Source organism: Strix aluco, chromosome 15 (assembly GCF_031877795.1).
Source record: "Strix aluco isolate bStrAlu1 chromosome 15, bStrAlu1.hap1, whole genome shotgun sequence".
NCBI classification, from domain to species: domain Eukaryota; kingdom Metazoa; phylum Chordata; class Aves; order Strigiformes; family Strigidae; genus Strix; species Strix aluco.
Genome location: NC_133945.1, coordinates 7,239,632 through 7,261,653, shown reverse-complemented (window position 1 = coordinate 7,261,653; position 22,022 = coordinate 7,239,632).

Here is a 22,022-nt window from a genome sequence, read left to right as displayed (position 1 = left end):
AGAGAAAGGGCTTACAAAGACAGAGGAAGGGAAAGCTCTGGGCCATGGTGTGGGTGATGGGGACCAGAGCAGAAGTGGGGTGCAGAGCTGTACAAGCCACTTTGGAAAGGGCAAAGCTGAAAATTTAGAAGCTGCTCTAGCTCTAAGGCATGCAGAGAAATAGATTTAACTTTTAAAAAGAAATCCAAGAAGACAAAAAACCCAACATTTGCTTGTAGACTAGAGTTCATTAACTGCAACAGACTTAAATTTGGGAATTGTGCTTCACTGCCCAACAAACTATTGGAAAATATTTAACCAAAGAATGGATGGGGAAAGTCTCTAAGGCCCATCACGGAGAGGCACACCGACACCGCACACCCGCACGCAGCCGCCCTGCCGACGTGCGGCTCCTCGGTGGCTGCGTCCCCCTCGGTGGCACTAAGCCACGCGGAGGAGGTGACACCCACGCTGGCTCCCGGGGAGCCCTGCAGCAGCACTTGCTCTTATTCTCTCTGGCTGTCGTCTCTTTTTTTTTTTTTCTCTCTGAGCGATGAATAATGAGAATAAAAATGAGAAAGAAAACGGTATGACAGTCAATTACTGCCTTTGTGATTAACCACCCAAGAGCAGCCCCTGCTTGAAACAGCACTTGGTGCTCCTTTTAAGCGAAACCATTCTGCTGGATCCCATGATGGACATTTAAACAGGAAGACAAAGTATCTGCTGATTTATTTTCTTGTTTTCTTATATAATCACAGCTTCCTAAATGTTAATGTCTCCACACTACACAACTGCCAGCAGTATTTGCATACAAGCCTTGCTTCTGTACATGTGAACGCATGGCGCTCTTGCTAGCAGAGGTGTTGGTGTGTTGGGGGAAGGAGGAATTGCTGCACTTGGGGCTCCCCGCTCGAGGAAAGGAGCCTGCGGCTCTTTGCAGATAAAGGCAAGAAGCTTGGCTGCTCAGCCCCTGAAGGTTTCAGCATGGGGTGACAAACCTGGGACAAAATGCAAAATACAGCCTCCCAGGATCCAGGTCTGAGCTGGCACCAGGAGTCGGGGGCTGTGGGAGTCCCACAGCAGCCCTGGGAAGTCCTTCCAGCCTGGACCAGACCACCCAAATTGACAGCAGTCCACCCTTTCCCTGCAAATGAACACCAGCAAAAAGGAGAAAACCCTATCTACAGAGAGAGGTAAGAGCTCTAAGGACAAATCTTTCCCCAGCATCCAATTAAAGGCTTCGTTATTCCTTATTAGCACATCAGGAAGAGCAGGATACCTAAAGCAAAGAAAATCTCCTAGATCCGGAGAGTGGCGGTGGCTGCACACATCAGATCACAGGCTGAAGTTACACAAAGTTAATGAACCACCCGCCCAGCACACGTTAATCAAGACACAGCACCGTGCCCAGATTCAAAGAAAACACAGGCTCTCCATTGGAGGTGAGCAAAGTACTGAACCCCACTCATTTCACTGTGAATTTCTCCTTTTTTCATTCATTTCATAAAGAAACATGATTTCTACCAACTTAGTTTTTACCAGACCCAGGACCTACCCAGGTAACTCTGCCTGGAGTGCATTTTCCTCCGCCCAGTGCTGCTGCTCTTCTCTGTACAGATAATTAAGAGTTGACAGGCACAGGACCAACACAGGACGCAGCTGGTGGGTCTCCACTTTAGAGTGGTGTTTGGGAAAAGCACTTTGCCATTTTGTGCCTCAGTCTCTCCATCTCTACAACCAGGAGGAAGCAAACAACCTCTTTTTTCAAAGTGCTTTGAGCTTGATTGATAAGAAAAAGCCTAGATATCATCATTGCTTTAACTTCAGTGATTTACCCCCCAAAGTTCTGACCTTCTCCCTTGTCCCCACCTAAATTTACCAGTCTGGGACCAGACCATCAAAGTCATTTAGCCCATCTCTTCTCCCTGGATTTGTCCAAACATATGATAAAATCACATTATGGCGAACCATAACCACCACCCCCAGGACTGAGTGCCACTACAATGAGAAACCTCATTTTGGGGTTACATCAGGGTTTCAAGCAAAGTGTGATCCTCTCTCCTGATATTTGGGTAGGAAGGCAACCTGTCTGTATTATAATGGCTTTCTCCAAGTGTTTCTCCTGTTATAAAGTCCTGTTGGACAGGGAAGGGATCTTACCCCTGGACTCGGCACTGGTGAGGCCGCACCTCGATGAGTGGGTTCAGTTTTGGGCCCCTCACTCCAAAAAGGCCATTGAATGACTCGAGCGTGGCCAGAGAAGGGCAACGGAGCTGGTGCAGGGTCTGGAGCACAGGTCTGATGGGGAGCGGCTGAGGGAACTGGGGGTGTTTAGTCTGGAGAAGAGGAGGTTGAGGGGAGACCTCATGGCCCTCTACAACTCCCTGAAAGGAGGGTGCAGAGAGCTGGGGATAAGCCTCTTTAACCAAGTAATAAGCGACAGGACAAGAGGTAATGGCCTCAAGTTGCACCGGGGAAGGTTTAGACTAGATATTAGGAAGCATTTCTTTGCAGAAGGGGTTGTTGGGCATTGGAATGGGCTGCCCAGGGCAGGGGGGGAGTCCCCATCCCTGGAGGTGTTCAAGAGGCGGGCTGACATAGCACTTAGGGATATGGTGTAGTTGGGATCTGTCAGTGCTAGGTTAACAGTTGGACTAGATGATCTTCAAGGTCCCTTCCAACCTAGATGATTCTGTGATTCTGTGAAAGTCTCAGGGATTCTGTCTGTAATTAGAGATTCAGTTTTCAGACAGATAAACATTTGTGCCATACTTGGTGATTCTATTGCCATCACTAACACTTGCACACTCAACAGTCAAGAAAACACTTAAACAAACAAACCAACCTCAAGTTATTTTAACTCTGCCTGAAGTTATTTTAACTCTCTGGGGAATCCAGCTGACGTGTTTTCCCTCCCCACAGATCAGCTGCCCCAGGTTTCAATGCAAAGCACTGGCTGAAGCTGCCTGACTCCTGAAACACTTAAACACAGCTTTTTCCTGCCCTCTTTTTTTTTTTTTTCCTAGAGAACTGCATCTCTGAAGAAGTTAAAGGTTACCTGGAGGTTTAGAGCACTGCACTGTGAGATGAGCAAAAAATTATTTTTCTTTATCAGACCTTGTGTCAGTCTCACACAGCTCAGAAGATTCCAGCCTGCGTGTTGCTTCCAATAAAATATTCTGAATGAAGGTACCATTTAGACATGCTTTATGAATATGTATTAAATGATTATTAGAAGCAATGACTGCGCATTCTTTAAGAGGTTATTGTAAATCATCATGCAATAAAATACATCAAAAATAAACTCTCAACCACTGATGCTTTAATAAGCTGCAATAAAAACACATATCAGAGCTTGTAATGCTGCTGAGTGTAACTACGTGCAGCTTTAAGGAACTAATTTAAGTCTGTTCTACACCTTCAGCTCGCAAACACTCAGGCAAGGCTGCACCCCACAGGTTGCTGGGAGCAAGGGGAGCTGCTCCTGTGGGTGCTCAAACCCTCAGGACCCCAGGTGATGCAGGAGCCAGAAAACCCCATGGACATTAAAACATAAGGGAAACCTCTGACATCCCGAGGGCTGGGAAAGGAGCGGTTGTGCAGGGAAGGCCAAGCACTGGGCTGAGCCATCGGTTGCACAAGAAACTTGCTACCAGGCAGGTTTTTGCCAGGTAAAACTCTAAAGTTTCTGGGTTGGGTTTTTTTGCATAAGAAGCCTGGCCCATCCGAGCCCTGCGGCTTGGGACAGTGGGCAATGATGGTCGTGTTTTGGGCAGAGAGAAAGAGTCAGGAGCCATGCCCACATCCCGACAGATCTGCAACCTCCCAGGGCAGGTGCTGAGCCTCCTGGATGTAACAGGGGAGAACAGGCTCCCGTGTTGCCCTAAAACCAAAACAAGAGCAAAGGCACTTCCCAGTACGCATACTGGTTGCAGACAGCCCTGGTCTTTTCAAGCATTTTACTCCCACAGATGCCCCTGGCTCATGAATGAATCCTGCATGAGCAGCAGACTTTGCCTCCTTCCCAAATGTAAATCTGGGAGATGCCTAAAAATATTAAGGTGCAGACAGGGGCTCTGCTCACCCCTGTGCAAAGCCCCCCCCCGAAGCTGGGGTCCCAGGAGACACCCAGGCAGTCGTCTCCATTCATCCCCTCCTTGCTCTACTGATGACAGTAAATCATCCTACTAGATCATTTTATTCCTTATTATTTTTAGCAAGCCTGAGGAAAGAAATCACTTCATTTAACTTCAAAGATCTGCTGTGCCTATCTCTCAGGGACATCCAAACCGCTGCTGCTGCATCACATCTCAGCTGAGCTGAGCAACAGGCGCCTGCCCATGGGTGCTGCCCGTGCTGCTGGGCGTGTGTGCATGGCAAACCTGGTCCTACCTCCAGATTTTTATCTCCTTCTGGGAAATGACAATTGCGTTTGAATTCTGGAAATGAATGGCTGGTGCGTGCCTCGGTGCCTGTATGCTGAGAGCAATTTGCACATGCAGTGAGAATGAGCAGCAGAGTCCACTGACATTTCCCCGCTTGAACTCTTCTCCTTTGCCTGGTTTCTTATTCTGCTGATTTACGGCTCTTTTTGCCTCTCTGGAAAATTTGTCTACAAAGTCCACTTGTACAAAAGGGACAAACCAGGCAGCCACCAATATCCCATGCCAGACTGGTTTGTGTTTATCCCAACCACTGCTCAGAAGCAAACTTCTGACCTTTTAAATTGCAGAGAACTGTAAGATTATACCGATAACAGTTAAGAGCTTTTAAAAAAAGCTCCTGGCATTTGTCTTCAAGGACCCTCTGATCTCCAGGCTGCCTCTGTAACTGTTGGCTGGGTGTTTCAAGAGGACAACAACAATTTTTGCAGCTCCTCCGAGGACAGAGGGCCAGAGCGAAGGGAGGGTGAGGCAGAGATGGGCATTGCCTCCATGCCAGGATTACCCAGGAAAGCCCCAGCAGTTGGGTCATTTTCAATTAAATTATCTAGAGAATTGCAGCATCTTCCTTTGGCCGGGGTGAGAGAGGAGCAAGCCAAATCTCTAGCTATTTTATAACCCTAGTTTTTTATGAGTCTTTATTGCAAACTCCTCTGAAAACAAACAAACAATTTGTAAGAGCAGAGGAGCTGGCTGAAATGCTGACAGCTGCCTTCGATGCTAAGTAGAAGAGAGAAATACCTGCAGACTGTAGCAATTGGCTCCAAGTAATTTTTGCTGAGAGACGGAGAGAGGGTTAGCAAAGCAAAGGGAAACGCAGGGCAGGTGGCTCATCAGAGCCACTTTCATGTTGCAAAACTACTTTCCCTCCATCATTTCTCTGAAGAGGGAATTTTGCCTTGCAGGAAGGAGTGGACCGTGTCTGAGCCCGGATGCCAAATTGCATTTTGATGATACCTTTCATTCCTCAAATGAAAAGGACTGAAGCAGCACCTGTAATTTGGCTCTGACGGCTGAGCCCACCTGATGGAGAACGCAGCCCCACCACCTCTGGAGAGCCCCAACCATTTCTGTTGCCATTTGCTTTTCTTTGCAGCAAGGCTTTCTGCATGGGGAAATCAACCCAGGGAAGGAAAAGACATTAAAATTATGCAAACAGCTTTCACAGCTGAGAAGAGTAGCTCTTGATCTGTGCTGTCATTTGCTGTTTAGAAATAAGTAACACAGTCCTCTGCGTGCACGGAGACACCAGCGTCAGCAAGAGGCTGCCCAGCACGGCCGGCCGGGACTTACAGACAAGGGAGGGTCATAAAAAAGCCAGATGTTAATGGTGAAATCATTAACCAGCAATTGGTCATAGCCCAGCACAGGACCTGCATGGTGCTGAAGCATCATATGGTCCCTCTGGGACTTAAAAAATGCTCTATCAAGCATTACAGCACAAAACTTGCCCTGCTTCATCTGCGAACTAAAAGTCAAGTGTTATTCCCTTGGAAATAGGTCTCCCTGAGACCGTTGTTCCAGCAAATGGGGCAGCAGCAAAGAGCATGTTTGAGCCAGGGCTTTAATGGCACACTGGGGTGGCCCTGATCTGCACAGGAGGCACTGCGGGTAATGCCTGGCAGCAGAGAGCTTTTCATTTCAGCAGCAGCGCTGCCTCCACCAGTTCGCACTCTGGTAATTGGTTAGGAAAGTACCGAGCACCAGCAGGCTGATCCAATACTTGTATGGCCTGAAAGGGGAGGATGCAGTAACAGAAATGTCCTGCGGAGCTTTTCTGCAGTTGGGAATTGTGCTAAGGCTCCTTGGGTGGGAGTCTCCTGAGTTTCAGCATGTGCTGGAAATGTCCCCATGTTTCTTGCCTGGGCGACCAGATGGGCTGAGGGGTGGCTGTGATGGATAGTCATGATTTACCTGCACAAAAGAAGCTGCTTTTGCACATTATGTCCAACTTGCACTGCACGCACTTTGCTAAAAGGTGGTGTCAAGTCTGAGGGCTGGGGATGCCTGAAGGCATCAAAAGACCCTGATATTAAAATCAAACAAAAACCTAGATCCAGAAATCCTATTTATATATAGTTTATATACTTATATAGTCTGATCAAGGTTAAGTCATGAACCAAGTGAAGAGCAAAGGTTTGCAGAGTGTATTTCCAGCCCAGCTTTGTAGACTCATGGATGGATGGCTTTGACAAACATTCACATTTGGGGGTTTCCACCCAAGCACATGACCTGACCCTGCTGACTGAGAGCCATGTGTTTGCCCCCGTGTGATGCCAGCAAGCTGGCGTAAGCGTGAATCAGATTTACCAGCTTTCTGAAACACAACACAGCGGGAGGCTGGAAACCGATGCCTGGGGAAGGCTGATAGAGGAGCATCCGTTTCACCTCCGTTCATGACAAAGCCCATCAATCCTGTGGAGTGGCAAATGCAGAACTGCCTCCAAATCTATATTAACCCACGCTAATGTGGCAGCCCTGGACAGCACCGCCGTACAGCTCAATCAAAGTGTCAGAATATGAATGAAATTAGGGTTTGATGAAATTGCACTGAGGGCGTAGCACTGACAGCAAGGGCATGTGCATATGTATCCTTTTCTCATCTCCCATGCCTCGCTAGAGCAGTTGGAGATAAATTTACGGAGGGCTCCAGGAGCTGAGTGGTAGCAATATATCTCGCTTTTCTGTCTTTTATAAGGACACAGCCATGGTTCATTCAGGGGACCTTAGGAGACACCCACTGTCAATGAAACCTAAATATCTGCCTACGCTTCTTTGAAACCCTGGAGACTGAAAAGAGGACAGAAGAAGGACAAACTGTTCAAATCCTGGATCTCACAGGAGCTATGACCCTGGCCCTGAAGGTCATGTTGCCCCGTTATCCTCACCAGAACAGTGCTGGTTTCCACCAGCAAAGTCATCAACCCAGAAACCCTGGTGAGGGGCTGCTAAGAAGATGTGGCTGCACCATGGAAGATGAATCTTGGCTCGGGAGCTTTTGCTCAGGGATCTATTGCCCTGTGTACATGTGCCTGAAACCTCAGTGGCCAGCTCAAGTTCTCCGTCACTCTCATTAAAAAGCCTCAAGTTCAATTTGCCAACGTGCATTTAGCACGAGACTAAATGCAGAGCCGTGCACAGCAAAACCTGAGTTTTGCACCCCACAGTTTGCAGGCACAAAGCAGAAAATGCTGCCGAGATAAATACGTGGCACAGAGCCCTCCACAGCCACCATAAATTCTTTTGAAATATTAATATTAATAATTAACTATGTTCCACTGCATTATCTCTTCTTATCCACTTCAATGCAACTTCCTTGTCTCGCAGATTTGAAACTAAATGCGAGTGGCATAAAATGTTAATACTTAGGGACAGTATCTAAGTCAATAGATAGAAGCATCCCACCCCTTCCTTTATGCATCTCAGGCTTTATTCTGTTTTCACATTCTCCATACAGTTGTTTTGCAATGACAAAGTTGCACCTTTCACAAAACACAGAAATGCAAGTTCACTTTGAATCATGACTAAACAGTCCCTTGAAGGATTAAAAATAAGAGAAAAATCTGAGTTTTTTTTCCCACCAACTGAACGCAGCATATTAAATTTGAGATGAAGGCCATGGTGGAGAAGAGCATTTTGAAGCTGCAGAAAGTATGTGCCAAAGGAGATGGGAGTTGTTTTGGGGCATGGGGGTGCTCAGGGAAGAATGTTTTTTTGTTGTTTTCCTCTGACTTGAAGAAACACCTTGAACCAGTATGAACAGACTGCGACTAAATCACCACGAGACACTCAGCGCGGATCAGGCGTCTGCTCTGCCTGAGCTACATCAGCATTTCAAAGTCCGTCTCCCTCTTTCCAGGCTCCAGAAAACATGGGCTACACGCTCAGACCTCCCTGGGCACCACATTACTGGTTCAAAAAGACAGTGTACACCGTTCATTTAAAAACCAATCAGCAAGATAATCCCCCCCTGCGCTGAAAGACAGCGGATCTGGCGGAAGCACAGGGAAAGCAGCCTGCGAAACCAGCGGTACGCACAGTGGCTACAGCTCCCTGAAGCTGATCCCACCGAGTCATCACGTTGTCCCACTTCAGATGTTTTATCAGCATCGTCATCAGAAGGGAATGACTTTGGTCTCTCCCTCTCAGCAGCTCTTTTATCTGCCCTTTGCATTGCTTTAATCTGTTTGCTTTTTTGTTTGCTCTGTCTCTCCAGCTGGAGACAGAGGTTGAACTGAAAAATATTTGCATTCCAGTCCAGAGTCACTGCAAAGGCCTCCAGACCTCTTCCTCTGAAGACATGGAAAATCTTTGCGTTTAAGATCTGATCGGTTGCAGAAAACCCAAAGAAACCCCTCAAAGCCACTTGTCTCCGCTGCTGGGTGCCTCATGAATGGGGCACGAAGAAAAATGAGTACAAACCCTGCAAGCCCGCGGGCCTGGGTGAAGCAATCCCGTCTGCTGCTCTCTGTGCATTTCCAGCCTCGGCATTTCTTTAATTAAAAGTGGGATTGCGCCATCGCAGCGAGAGGAAAGCAAAAGCCTGGGACCCTTTCAAGGAATCCCAAGACTATTTGCAAGGGAGCTCTGTTTTTCCTTGGTTTGCAAGCAGCTCGTGCCTACTGAGCAATTTTACTAAAAATACCGGGAGTGTTTTGACACTGAATGGTGCCAGAAATACACCCCGTCCACAGCGTAAGGAGGGAAGCATATGCTACGCTCCATTTCAAGGTCTTCTCCAAAAGCTGGGCTGGGAGGTTGGGGGTGGAGAACACGCTTTAAAATAGCATTTTGCAAACTTCTGGGGAGGTTATTGGCAATAGAACGTGTAATTCTGGAAACGTCTTAGCAATTAAAAGTGACTAACTGCAAGAGGAGGATTTCCCCCGTCACCTCATTTGGTTTTATCAATGCGGCGCCTTCCCCTGCCTGCACCGTGCCCCGCGTCCCGCCGCGCACGACACCCCGCGTCCCTGAGCGCTTGCACCGTCAATCTTCTGCTTAATTGCTTCTGACAATCTACCCATCACTACTTAATCACTTGTCATCTTAAAGTGACAATTTTTTCTTTCCTTTTTGGTTTGTTGTTTTTTTTGTTTTTTTTTTTTTTTCCCCTCCATGGTGCATCACCAACTCAATTAAAGCTCAGCTGTAAAAATTAACACCTGCATAGATAGAGACGGAGTCAGATCCAGCAAAGAGGCACCCAAAGGCAGATCCTGTCTTCCTGCTATTCCCTATATGTCTCTAAGAGCAGCTGATTTTTATGAAAACAGAAGTGCTTCCAGCAAAAAAACCCCTCCAACATGGTTTGTAGCTTTGCACCAAGTTTAGCATCTCTCCTGCAGTGTCCCGCTGATCTGGTAACGAACTACAAGGGCACAATGAGTTTTTTGCAAACAAGTAAAAAGACGACCTGAAGCAAGGGGGACCTAAAGCCGTGGGGGCAGGAGTGGATGCACTGTGCTCCGACTCTGCAGAAGGGCATCTCAGCCCCAAATTTACAAAGATTATTACAGCCTGCTACTCACTATGTCAGATTTCTTTGTAATTGTGGGATGAGGGTCTCAATGCAGCACACAGGAGGGGAAATAGCAACACTGCAGCCTCTCTGGTCTCATTGGTCCCAAGATTTGGGAAGGAAAAAGGGGCAGGAGTAGTTGTGCTTTCATTAGGGACCCAAGCAGGGAGGAGGAGAGGAGGACACACGGAGAAGAGGACTTTGATTTCTCTGGCGTTTTATCTAAATTGAAGGTTACAGACTGACAGCTCCAAATGAGGAATTGCCAAATGTTGGCCTCCTCGTTGTCAGAGCCTAAGAAAGTGTGACAGAAGTGGTGGGTGTGAATTTTAATGTTTTATTTTGCCTGATCTTGGGAAAGCTTCCCTCGTTTGCATTTGAAGTTTCTCAGTAAATTATTCTGACTTCACTTTTTTTTCCTCAAAGAGCAACATCTGGAGTCTTACAACCATCACTCTTAACTTTTAGGTACCTCTGAAGGATGATGAGTAAAGAAAAGCCTCACTGGCCAACCTAAATAGCAAAAGCCATCCTTGTGTCCCCAAATCTGCTATCAGCAGCCTTGTGGAACAGTTCAAATGCCATTTATAGGAGTTTTTGGCTTCAGCAGGACTTCACCAGAGCTCAAAGTGCCTTAGAGAAATTAAGGAATGCCCCTGCTCTGCCCCAGCTGAGCAGCTGCCTCCTCCCTGCCCAGCTCTGGTTTCACACAGGGATGTACACTCAGCAAGGGGCCAGAGACCGAGGTTTGGCATTAGCCGTAGGAAACAGGGCTGTGACCATGGTCCTTGGCCTCAGCCGCTTATCAGCACTGCGCCTGGTCCGCTTGTGCCGTTTAATTACACGGATGGATTTTCTGTGCCAGGTTCCTCAAACTGCAGGGCTTCAAAATTCATTAAAATCTTCAAGCAGTTCCAGCAAAATTGGAGTATATTTATATGTTAGGCTTGCAGATGGGTCTGAGCTCTCCCACAGCCGCAGCATGTCCCAGATCCAGCCCCTCGCAAAGGCTGCGGCTGCCAGGGACCTTCACCCCATGTCTCACCCCGTCGGGCGCTGACCTGAGGTCCTGTGGCTTCCAAAGCTTCACTGAGAAATCTGCCTGCCTGTCGTTTTGGCAAAGGATCGTTAGATTATGGCGTTCTGTAGACAACTGTCACTACGGCGTATCGTTAGCTGTATGCATTTCTCAAAATAACTCAGTCGGGTGCAGCAGCACTGCAGAGCTCGAGCTCCCCATCACTCACACCAGGTCTTACAGCACACAGCCCCTCGTTTTGTTACAAACCCATATATCAAAAACAATCACTGTATGCATCTTTACACTAAATCTGATCAACTTTTTATAAAAAAAGAAACGCCTGGTTTCTGCAATAGCATTACAATCACTTGGGGACAACCAGCTGTACTGGCTGGGGCCAAACAGATCAGTGCAAACAAATATAAATTCAGCAACCAACCCATTAACTTCGCAATGAATCCAGGTGACCACCCAGTGAAGGAGTTACTGCATCTCCCATGCTGTGCCTTGTCAGGTATCCCTCTGCTCCTCACCTGGATTCGGTAAGAGACTCTGCCAGGACAACACGATTTGAGCTCATTTTATGCACTAAAATGTTCACGTCACTGATATGACTTAACCACTTTACTAAAACCCATTATCATGGGCAAAGAGGAACTCCAACATCCATGAAAGAGGAAAATCCATGGAGGTTTATGAGATGCACAAGGACAGACAGATCTGGCTCCAGCAGCCCAGGAGCTGCTGAGTGCTGGAGGCAGGGCTGGCATTCAGGGTAACACCATTACACCCATCTCTGGGTGATGTTTCGCCTTGTTTAACAGGGATTTTTAACTGAGTAAAAGCAATAAAAACAATAATATAAAAGGTGAAGGAGCAAGTGCAAGGTGATATACTCAAGAAGTTTCTGCAAAGCAGGGCAGTGGTTGCAAGCCCTGGAGCTGTGTTTTCACAGAAGAGACTTTGTATCACCCAGCAACCCTTTGCAACCCTGCATTTGAGGGGTTTGGGAAAGAAACCCTGAAGCAATCATAAAAAATTAGGGTTATTTTCACACATTTCTGTGGAGTGAGTTTTCTAGCTCTCCTGACATGTCCATAGAAGACTAACTAACTGGTTTTCCCAGACTTTATCAATGTCCGTGAAACTTTAAGACGTACAAAACACAACCTCTTTGCCAGCAATTTCTTAACCCAGCACAGCATTGGGCAGTTGACACCAGCCCAGAGCTGGACCAACCAGCAACACAGGGCAGAAAGCTTCTGCATGGCCCAGAGCACCTCCATCCTCTCCACCGCCTGCTTTTTCTTTCCCTTTAAAAGTGCTGGTGTTTTTGGTTGCAGTCTCTGCTCAGAAACTGCAGCCCAAACAGGCCCTTTGGCCATCGCTTGACTCGGAAAGCTGAGACATGGAAAAAAGCTATTGACCCTATATGAACGGGTCCACACATGCAACCACGCCAATGCCTTCGTGCAAAGCATCCCACCTCTGCAAAGCTGCTCAGAAGGGCTGGAGATGATTTCCCAATGTGCACAACCCTGGAGAGAAAGGAAGGGTCCTTTGCCCCTCTTAAAATTTTCTTTTTCGACAGCTCCCATGACCACGCCATCATTTTTATGCTAGAGACCTTATTTGAACCATTTCTGTAGGAGATGGCTTCTCATGACCTGGTCTGCTCAACTCACTTCAAAAGGCCACAGAGGAACAAGACTGCAATGGAAGAAAAAGGAAAAGCCATCTTCATCAAGATAATACTGAAGTTATAATAGATACACCCCAGTCCAGCACACTCCTCCTGGCTCACGGCAGATCACCCGGCTGTGTCATAGGGATAAAAGCAATGACCAGTTTTAAGACCTGCTCCAGCCTGGACCTGTTGCCATTTTAACTCATTTCAATGAATGCATTAAACGCAGCCCTTGTGATCACAGAATCACAGAATCATCTAGGCTGGAAAAGACCTTGATGGTTGGACTCATCCAGTCCAACCATTAACCTAGCACTGACAGTTCCTAACTACACTATATCCCCGAGCGCTATGTCAACCCGCCTCTTAAACCCCTCCAGGGATGGGGACTCCACCACCTCCCTGGGCAGCCCATTCCAATGCCCAACACCCGTTCTGTAAAGAAATACTTCCTCATATCTATCTAAACCTTCCCTGGTGCAACTTGAGGCCATTACCTCTTGTCTATTGCTTACTACTTGGTTAAAGAGGCTCATCCCCAGCTCTCTCTACCTCCTTTCAGGTAGTTGTAGAGGGCGATGAGGTCTCCCCTCAGCCTCCTCTTCTCCAGACTAAACAAGATCAGACTGCTTTTGGACAGAGCAAGCAGCGTCGATTCCTCCGTCACATCACTGTGGCTATTTTCTCCACGCAATGCCCTTATCATTTTCATGGTGTTTCCTTTTTCTGGGTTAAGATTCAACGCTACCGAACGAAAAAGCGGCAGCCAGGTCTAATTTATTGAACCAACTCATCTCCACGGCTCTTACTGTGCACTCTGCTTCAGAGGAACAATGAATAAGCTTAAAGAACAATGCTCACTCTTAATTAAATGGTGTTGCAAAAAATATGCATTGGTGTTGGACCACAGCCATGCTGCTTAAGATTTATTAAATTTGACAGTTTAATATGCTCTGAATATCCATGCTCCTTCATAAGTAGTGCTCAGAAAACAGTTTAAATATGCTTTCAATTTAATTATACTTCATCCCTACTTCCCTCATTGTTGGCAGACCAGTGTGCCATGAACTGACCTCGCCGGCAAAGCTCCTGCTCGGAAGGGAGGACAGGAAAGCCACGGCTGCTGATGGAGGTGTGCAAAGCAGTGCTGGCACGAGCTGGCACATCCCCGGGGCACGCACAAGTTGGCGTGCACGGTGGCCACCTCCACGTAGCCTTGGCCAAGGCCACCAAGGCTGCCGCGCTGGCAGGGTCCCGGCAGCCCATCGTGCCGTTTCGGTGCCAGAAGCAGCTTCTGCAGCCGCGGCGGTGACAAAGCTCTGAAACGAGCTGCTGGACTGGGGCCAGCATCCTCCCACCGTTGGCAGCTGCTGGCGTTTCCCGGCGCAGAAACGCTGGGAGATGAACAGGCGCAGAGACCTGTCCTGCACTTTGCTCGCCGGGAAGACCTGCTTTTCACGCTTCCCTGCAGAACCTCTATTTCTGCTAAAAAAGGGAATCTCGTGTCCAGACCTATCAACCACGAGATACGGTCTTGATTCAACAAAATACAAGACATATGCCTCACTTCAGCACTTAATGTGCCATCCACCTCACTGCACACTAAGTCAAGGCTTCAAAAATTAAACATATGTTTAAGAGAAAAGGCCCCAATGGATAGTCTCAGAATTCATAGAAATGAGGACTTGAAAATAATTTCTCCCTTCCCCAACTACTTGGAGATGCCTTTGAAAGTTGACAGCAAAGAGACAAAGTTGCCAGCACTCAAGTCACTGATAGATTAATTATTTCTACTTTTGGAAGAGGGATATCTAATTTAATCAAACACACTTCAGAAAGCACTAATTACTGTGGAAGTGACTATCATTTACCTAAAGGGCAACTACGCTCAGAGAAGCAGAAGAAGTGGCTTTGCTTTCATCCCACCACCATCACCTTCCATTATCTGTGACAGCTACTAATGACACCACAGACATGGAGAAACTGCCCCATAATTACTAAACATCTTCCAGGGAGCTGGGAAAATACGAAGCTGAAGAAGTGCTACAATATTTCCCTTTGGTTTTGTGAGCTGGTGGCAGACAGCAACGAGACACAGTTTGATGGGAGTTGTGTCTCCCTTTCCAAACTGACAGCGAGTTTTGGGGATGCAGGTTGAGAGTCCTGGTCCCAAACCTGGAAGACACATGCACCCTCGCCCAATCCCTCACATCTGAAGACAAGCACCATCTTTTTTTAGGGATTGGCAGGATTGGGGAAAAGATGACCTGAAAAATTGCACATTTTTACAGATGTATGAGGAATTTGGATTTGAAGAGCTTTAAGATTATATCAAGAGAGATGTATGCGTTTATGCAAGCAGACACAATAAGCCTGATCCCTAGATTACTTTCCACCAGTGGAGGATTTTGGCCTGTGGCTTTCCCTTGTCTGTGAATTGCGACTTCCTTTTACAGTGCTCTGCTATTACCAGGAGTGGCAATAATACTGAGACACTTTATTTTTCCTAGTAACTTCTTTGCTGTATTTACAGGTTTCTGCCATGGTCAGTGGATTCATCGCCCATCCATGCCGTGGGCTCAGCCGCTGGCACATCCCTGCAGCACAGCGCCTTCGAGCACCTCGGAGCCACCCACGGGTTTATCCCACAGCACCTTACAGAAAGCTGCTTTGCCAGAGATTATCTGCTGGTTAAGCACAAAGGAAGCGGGACATAATGAGGTTGAGTGACTGGCACAAGATCACACGGAACTAATCGCTCCTGTGTCTTGCCTGGGTGCTTCAGCATCCCCTTTCCAGAGCAGAACATGTGCATGAGGGTGATGGAGGGAGGCCAGGAGATGCGATGGTGCCGGCTGTGAGATCCCAAGGGCTTTGCAGAATGGTTACTTAATGGTGGAGAAGCCCACAGCCATGGCAATGCAAAGGTCGCCCCACTCCTCCTCCCATCACTGGTCACTAATGAGCTTTTAAGCAAGGAAATCCTGTGACGTTACGAGCTCCTGCATCACAGGCGGGGAATGTGGCACAGCTTAGTGTAACCGATCCAAAGACGGGGTTAAAACCGATTGAAAAAGGCTCTCCTTTTCCACCCTTTAATTATGGAGCACTTGTACTACAGTGACCTTCAGGGAGAACATGGGGGTTGAACTAAGGACTGCCTGAACCAACCCACCAAAATTCTTCCTTTTATGGCCCAGCAGCCTCACTCGATGTTAAATCCAATATACTTTGGGAAACCGAATTGCCCAGTGTCGTCATAGGCTGTCCTTATTTAATCACGTTAAAAGCCACGGAGATAGTATTATTCCGGATTAGAGATGAATAAGGCTTTTAAAAACAAACTCAAACCAAACCAATCTGCTTACAAAAAAAGCATTACAATAAGTAAAAGTAAAATTGTTGCTATCAAATGCACACTAAACCAATAAAACTTGGAAAAGCAGAACTGTCAGACCATGGGAAGGCTTGTGGAGGAGACGATCTTTCCTCAAGCCACAGCGTTTCTAATCACTTACAGGACAGATAGCAGGTAATTTGGGTCAATGCTTAAGACATTAAACCATTGCTACAAACCTCTGGATTTAACAAGCTTTGGGACTTAGCAGGCAAGGGATAAAGCAGCAGAAGTTTATATACTTCCAGGGCCATTCATTCTCCATACAATGCTATACCCTGGAAAGTCTCATAATATAGCACTCTTCATCCCTTTTTGGGGCCATTTGCTGGTAAAATGAAACTTGATGAATAGGGTGAAGGGTGACATTTTCAAACTGCTGGGGGATTTAGGGAGCCAAGCCTTGATGGAGGTGACGTACACACTTGCATCCTACCCTGTGAGGCTGGGATGCAGCATCGAAATTACCTCCTCTCAGCTCTTGGCTCTCCCTAGAGATCCACTGAATGAGGCATGTCTTGAGTGAGTCTACCCCACACAGAGATGTTGATTTTTCTGGATACCCAAATGACTAAAATACTCAGAGCAGCCCATTCCTCGAATCACATCCCCATGCTGGAGCCTTTAGTGAAAAAAAAGGAAAAAAAAAATGGAGGAAAAAAAAAAAAAGCATCCTCATTTGTGGACTTCACATGTTAATTCAGATCCCAGAAGAAAAATCAGGGGGTTAAGGAAAAAATGTCATCTCTCAGAAAGGCCTCTTGGGGAGAAGCGTGGGAGAGAAACGTTTCTTCTTCCATATGGTTTTGTGCTCGGCGTTGGGAGCTGCCTCTCCTGCTACATGCGCGTGGCCCGGGTGCCTCCATGTCATGCTACGAAGCTCAGAGAATTGCTCCAGAAACTTCCTTTGGGCCCTGCCACCCCTGAGCGCGCTCTCAGGCACTGGAGGGATGTTTTCTGCCATGACCATGTGTGCAGGGAAAGCTGAGGGGCCTCCTTCAACCACCTCCTGCTGCTTTGGGAAAGCTGTCCCTGCTCAGCTCCTGGCCGGGTTAACGAGATGGGGGATGTCCATGCTAATGGGAGATGCTGAAATGGAGCCAAGGACGACCCATAGGGAGATTTTCTCACTGTTTCAAGGCAGAGCAAAGGACAAAGCCACATTTGCTGGCTCCCTCTGCTCATGCTTGATGCTGGTAATTACTGAGTAGTATGTTGCAGAAATCCCCCCTGGAAAGCTAGATCTGCAACTAGCCACAATTTTCTCCTTGTCTGCACAAAGATGTACAAGTTGTATGATGTTTCGCCCATGTGTGGGCTGATGAGGACAAGGGGACAGTTAATCCTCTGCAAAAAGCCCTCCCACATGAGTGGGGCTGGGAGCAGCCTGCGATGTTGCAGCCAGGACCAGTAACTTCACAAAAGCTGTGGGGCATCGCTGGGGCAAGACTGGGGCCGGCCACGCACCCGCCCTTCCCAGGTGACACCCAGCCTGTCCTCGTGTCACTGGTCCTGTCCCTCACTTGGGTGAGCAAGACCAGACAGAAAAAGCTTCTCCAGCCCTGACAAAGGCACCCCGAGAGATGACGAATTTGCAGCAGGAGCCCACTTGCACCATACTTCACCGCGCGTATACAAAAGCTATTTCAGATACAAAACCATAATAGGCTTTTGTTTGCATTTAATATTAGAGGATAATAGAACTATTAGCTCCATATTTTCATAACAATTCTGTTGCACAATCATCTGAAAGCTAAAGCAGCAATATTGGTTTTAATCTTCCTGAAGACATTTTGTGCCCTGTGTTCCTCAGGCCTCCCTGTGCCCTCCTACATTTCCAGATTTTTATGGACACTGTTTTTTTATCCAGTGTCTTTGGAATTAAAATTTAAATCACAGAGTTTCCTTGCCACAAAGCTGGACTCATTGTGTCACATCCTTTAGGGATACATTTCCAGATTGCTAATTAGGAATTTCCCATTTTCTTGCTATGGGCTGAGTTTGCAAACCCAAACTCTTGCCTCCTCCGCCAAAATTGAAAATTTTGGTCAAGCTTGGATTTTCACTTGCTTCCTTTCCCATGCCCTGCTCCCAGCAGGCATATGGGGAAACACCATCCTGAGCATTTGCCCAGGATGAATTGCTCATCAAGCTGCTCAGCACATCTCAGCACAGGCAGATGCCCTTCCCACACCAACAGAAATACTACCAGCACCCCAAAGTAACACCACCACCACCTTCTCGAGGCTGCATCCCGCTCCCAGGACACCTCAGACTCGCACAGCCCTCGCAGTCTCTGGTGAGAGGCTGTGGATGATGCTGCCAATAGCATTTCTGAAAAAACACGGTGGAGTAAAAAAAAAAGGACAAGAAATTAGAAATTCTGGGTGTTTTTTTTTTTCCTTGTGGTTTTGTAGGTTATTTTGATGAGATTTCTGTAGTTCCCTGGTGCAGTACTAATAGCAGTATGGAATTATTCACTATTGACTTGTGCTACTGATGCATGAACTGAAGCATATTTTTTTTATTTACTTTTTTAAAGTCACTATGGGCAGATGCTACAGGGGACAGACTGAAATGTTTTGGAGCAACGCCTCATCTTTGTGCAATAATAAAACAGTCAGACGCTGTGCTCTGCCACTTCTGACATGCTACAAAATGGCACGAAGAAAATGCGTGGAAAAAACCCTCCGCAGAAAATTCCCAACAAAAAGCTCTGAATTCTTAAAAGAAAACTCTGAAATACCCAACAAAAACAATTTCAGAAAAGAAAAAGTGTTTATTTCATGAATCCCCTTCAGGATTTTTTTAATTGACGTGTTTTGGAAAAGCATATATATTAATTGGGAGCAAACAAACCAATTTTCTTCAAAAGAGGTTGACAAAAAAACTCTCACCACTCCTGCAGTCCCCGAAATTGTCTTTTACTTCAAAATCTTGGCTCAGCCTGTGCCTGCAATACCGCAGAACGGCAGCGGTTTGGTTTTTACAACCAACACTTGTTCTGATGCTCAGATCATCAATTTAAAAGCACTTTAAGACTGCCAGATGATCTACATCAATATTATATATTACTCTTATCAGCAACGAATGTAACGATGCTGAAAGCCTCTGGCGACACACGCGAGGCATCACAAGATGCCTTCTGCGGGGAGGCTGGAGAGAAGTTAGTGGTGTCCTTGGCCATATGGCTGGGATATAAGTCTAAAGCTAAGGCTTGAAGAAAGCCCAACTCTCACAATTTAATCCAGCTCTCTGAGTCCCTGGTTGTTTACATGATGGGGAGGAGTGAACCGCTCTGGTCCTTCCCTGAAGGCTCACCCCAGTGACTCCAGCATCGCAGCATGATGCTGAAGGCAAGACCTGCTCCTCTTGATGCTGGTAAATGATGGGAACCCACAGAGACAGAATCTTTTAATTCTGCAGTATAAAAGGAGATTTCTTGTAAATCATAGAATATCTCAAGTTGGAAGGGACTCATAACAATCATAGAATTATAGAATGGGTTGGGTTGGAAGGGACCTTTAAAGGTCATCTAGTCCAATGAGCAGGAACATCTTCAACTAGACCAGGTTGCTCAGAGCCCCGTCCAACCTGACCTTGAATGTTTCCATCTACAACCTCTCTGCGGAACCTGTTCTAGTGTTTCACCACCATTACTGTAAAAATTGTCTTCCTTATATCTATTCTGAATCTACCCTCTTTTAGTTTAAAACCGTTACCCCTTGTCCTATCAAGGAGTCCAACTCCCTGCTCCTCACAAAGAGTCTAATGCTTTGGGTCTAATGTTTTATCTGCCCACGCCTCACATGGCCATTGCTCTGGCAGGAATGCCGGGTGGTGCTGTTCTGATTTCATCTCCCCTCACCCACGGGGAGACAGGAGGATAGTGTGCAAACTACAAAGCCTACAGCTCGCTCATCAGAAAAGCTCTCCAGTGTTTCTTGTTCAGAGATCCCAGTCACCCCTCTGCTCGCAAGAAGTCCCCTGGGTTTCAAAAGCTGCTTTCACACCAAAGAAACAAGAAACCCAGCGAAGAGCCAAGAGCTCTGGCTGGCAGATGTGTGCGTGCCTGCGGCCGCTGAGCAGAACATTGCTGCCACTACCGAGTCCCAGGACTGCTTGTTTTAACGTGGGTTCACAGGGCAGTCCCACAGCCCCCATCTTTTCTGCTTCTGCTGCCTGATGGAGCTTGTACAATTAAACCCCTCTCCAGGTCTTCCAGTGGACCCCCAACCACACATTGGCACAGGCTCAGCTGTTCAAAATGACATTTACTCCCACCAAAATTCAGCAACAGTGAGGATTCAGAGATCAGCTCGACATCTGTGATGATTTCTACCTAAAACATTTTGGCACTTACACACTCCTATGGGTTCCTGTTCAACCAAGCACTTAAGCACGTGCACAACGTTACGCATTTTAGGCTAAAATCTGTTGGGCTGGGCGCATGATAAGCTAAGTGCTTTCTGAAACCCTAATCCTGCCACACTATAGCAACAGAGACACACAGAAGCTTTTCAATAAAGTAAATAACGGTGGTGTCCAGCCACCTCATCTCTGCTCCATCAATAAACGATGCAGATGGAGCTGCAAAGATGAGAAATGGCATTTGTGAGCCATAAAGTTTTTTATCACTGGGAAGAGGCAGCGTGCAGGCAGCTGAGGGTGCACATCTCAGCTCCCCACTGCCAGCACCCCAACACCCGATGGTGACTGATGCGTGTGCTCTGGCAGGGCCAGCAAAAGGGGGACCCACCAGAGCAGCTTTGGCTTCGACTCAGCAGCTGGGTGCACGATGCACCATCTCACGGGTTGGCCCTGATTTGGGGTGGCAGAGAGGACACCCCACCACCCCGGTGATGCGTGCAGCTCCTCACCAGCTGGGATTTACTGATCTCCACCTTGGGAATTTACAGGAGGAGTGGGAGGACTTGCCTGGCCATGTGGCAGAGCTGGGATGGTGTCCGTGTGTCCGACAGCAACGCAGCCTCCGTGTCTGACCTGCCCCAGCTCCCTCCCACCCCGACATTCCATGTCAGCCACCAAAACCCCCTGGTATTCCAGAGGGCTTTCCTCTGAGAGCCCCAAGAGCCATGTGCTCACACAGTAGGAAATTCAAGCATTCACAAGACAGCAATGCAGGAGTCAGAGCAGCAGATAAATGCAGGAAATATGAGGAAAACGCTCTTGTGTCCGTCCTCCAGCCCAAGGCTTTGCTTCAAAGCACCAGGGAGCAGCAGAGGGGCAGGGACAGTATATGGAAAACACAGGCAGAATTGGGGTTTTCTTTTAGCTCCCAGCCTCCCAGAGCCTGAGCTGGTATTAGTCTCTGATTTTTTCCTGTTAATAATGGATTTCCATGTTGGAACTACCATGGTGCATGTGGGAAGCTGTGGGGCACACCCCGGGGCTGGAGCGTGGCAGAACAGGGGCAGCTCTGCTGGCATCCTGGTGCTGGGGTGCCCTTTGCACCCCATGCTCCGGGCTGACCTCCACCTCTGCCAAGCCACTGAGCTGCAGTGCTAATGCGCATCCTGTCCTTGTCTTCATCTTGTTTCCCCAAACCCGTTTCTCCCTGCGGGGGAGCCAGCAGCAGCCCCAGGCAACACGCTCTGAACAAACACATCGTCCGTGCTCTCAGAAGTGCACTTCTGTTGTGGTTGCTGCTCACCAGCCCCTTTGGAGAACCAGGGAAACAAAACAACATAGAAACCAGACAACAGCGACAAAGATTGCCTCCGTTAATGGTCAGGGACCTTGCTACAACAGCGCAGATGAGGTTTTGCTTCCCAGCCGGAGAAAACATTTCTAGCTGCTTTAATGTCTGCTCTTGCAAGTGGCTCCCGGTCCCCAGGAGACGGAGGCACTGGCCATGTCCCGTGTCCCACGTGCTCCGGCGGATGCTGGGGGACAAACCACGCAAACGCTCCGTGGTGGGCACAGGGACAGGCTGCTTGCAGCCACCTGCG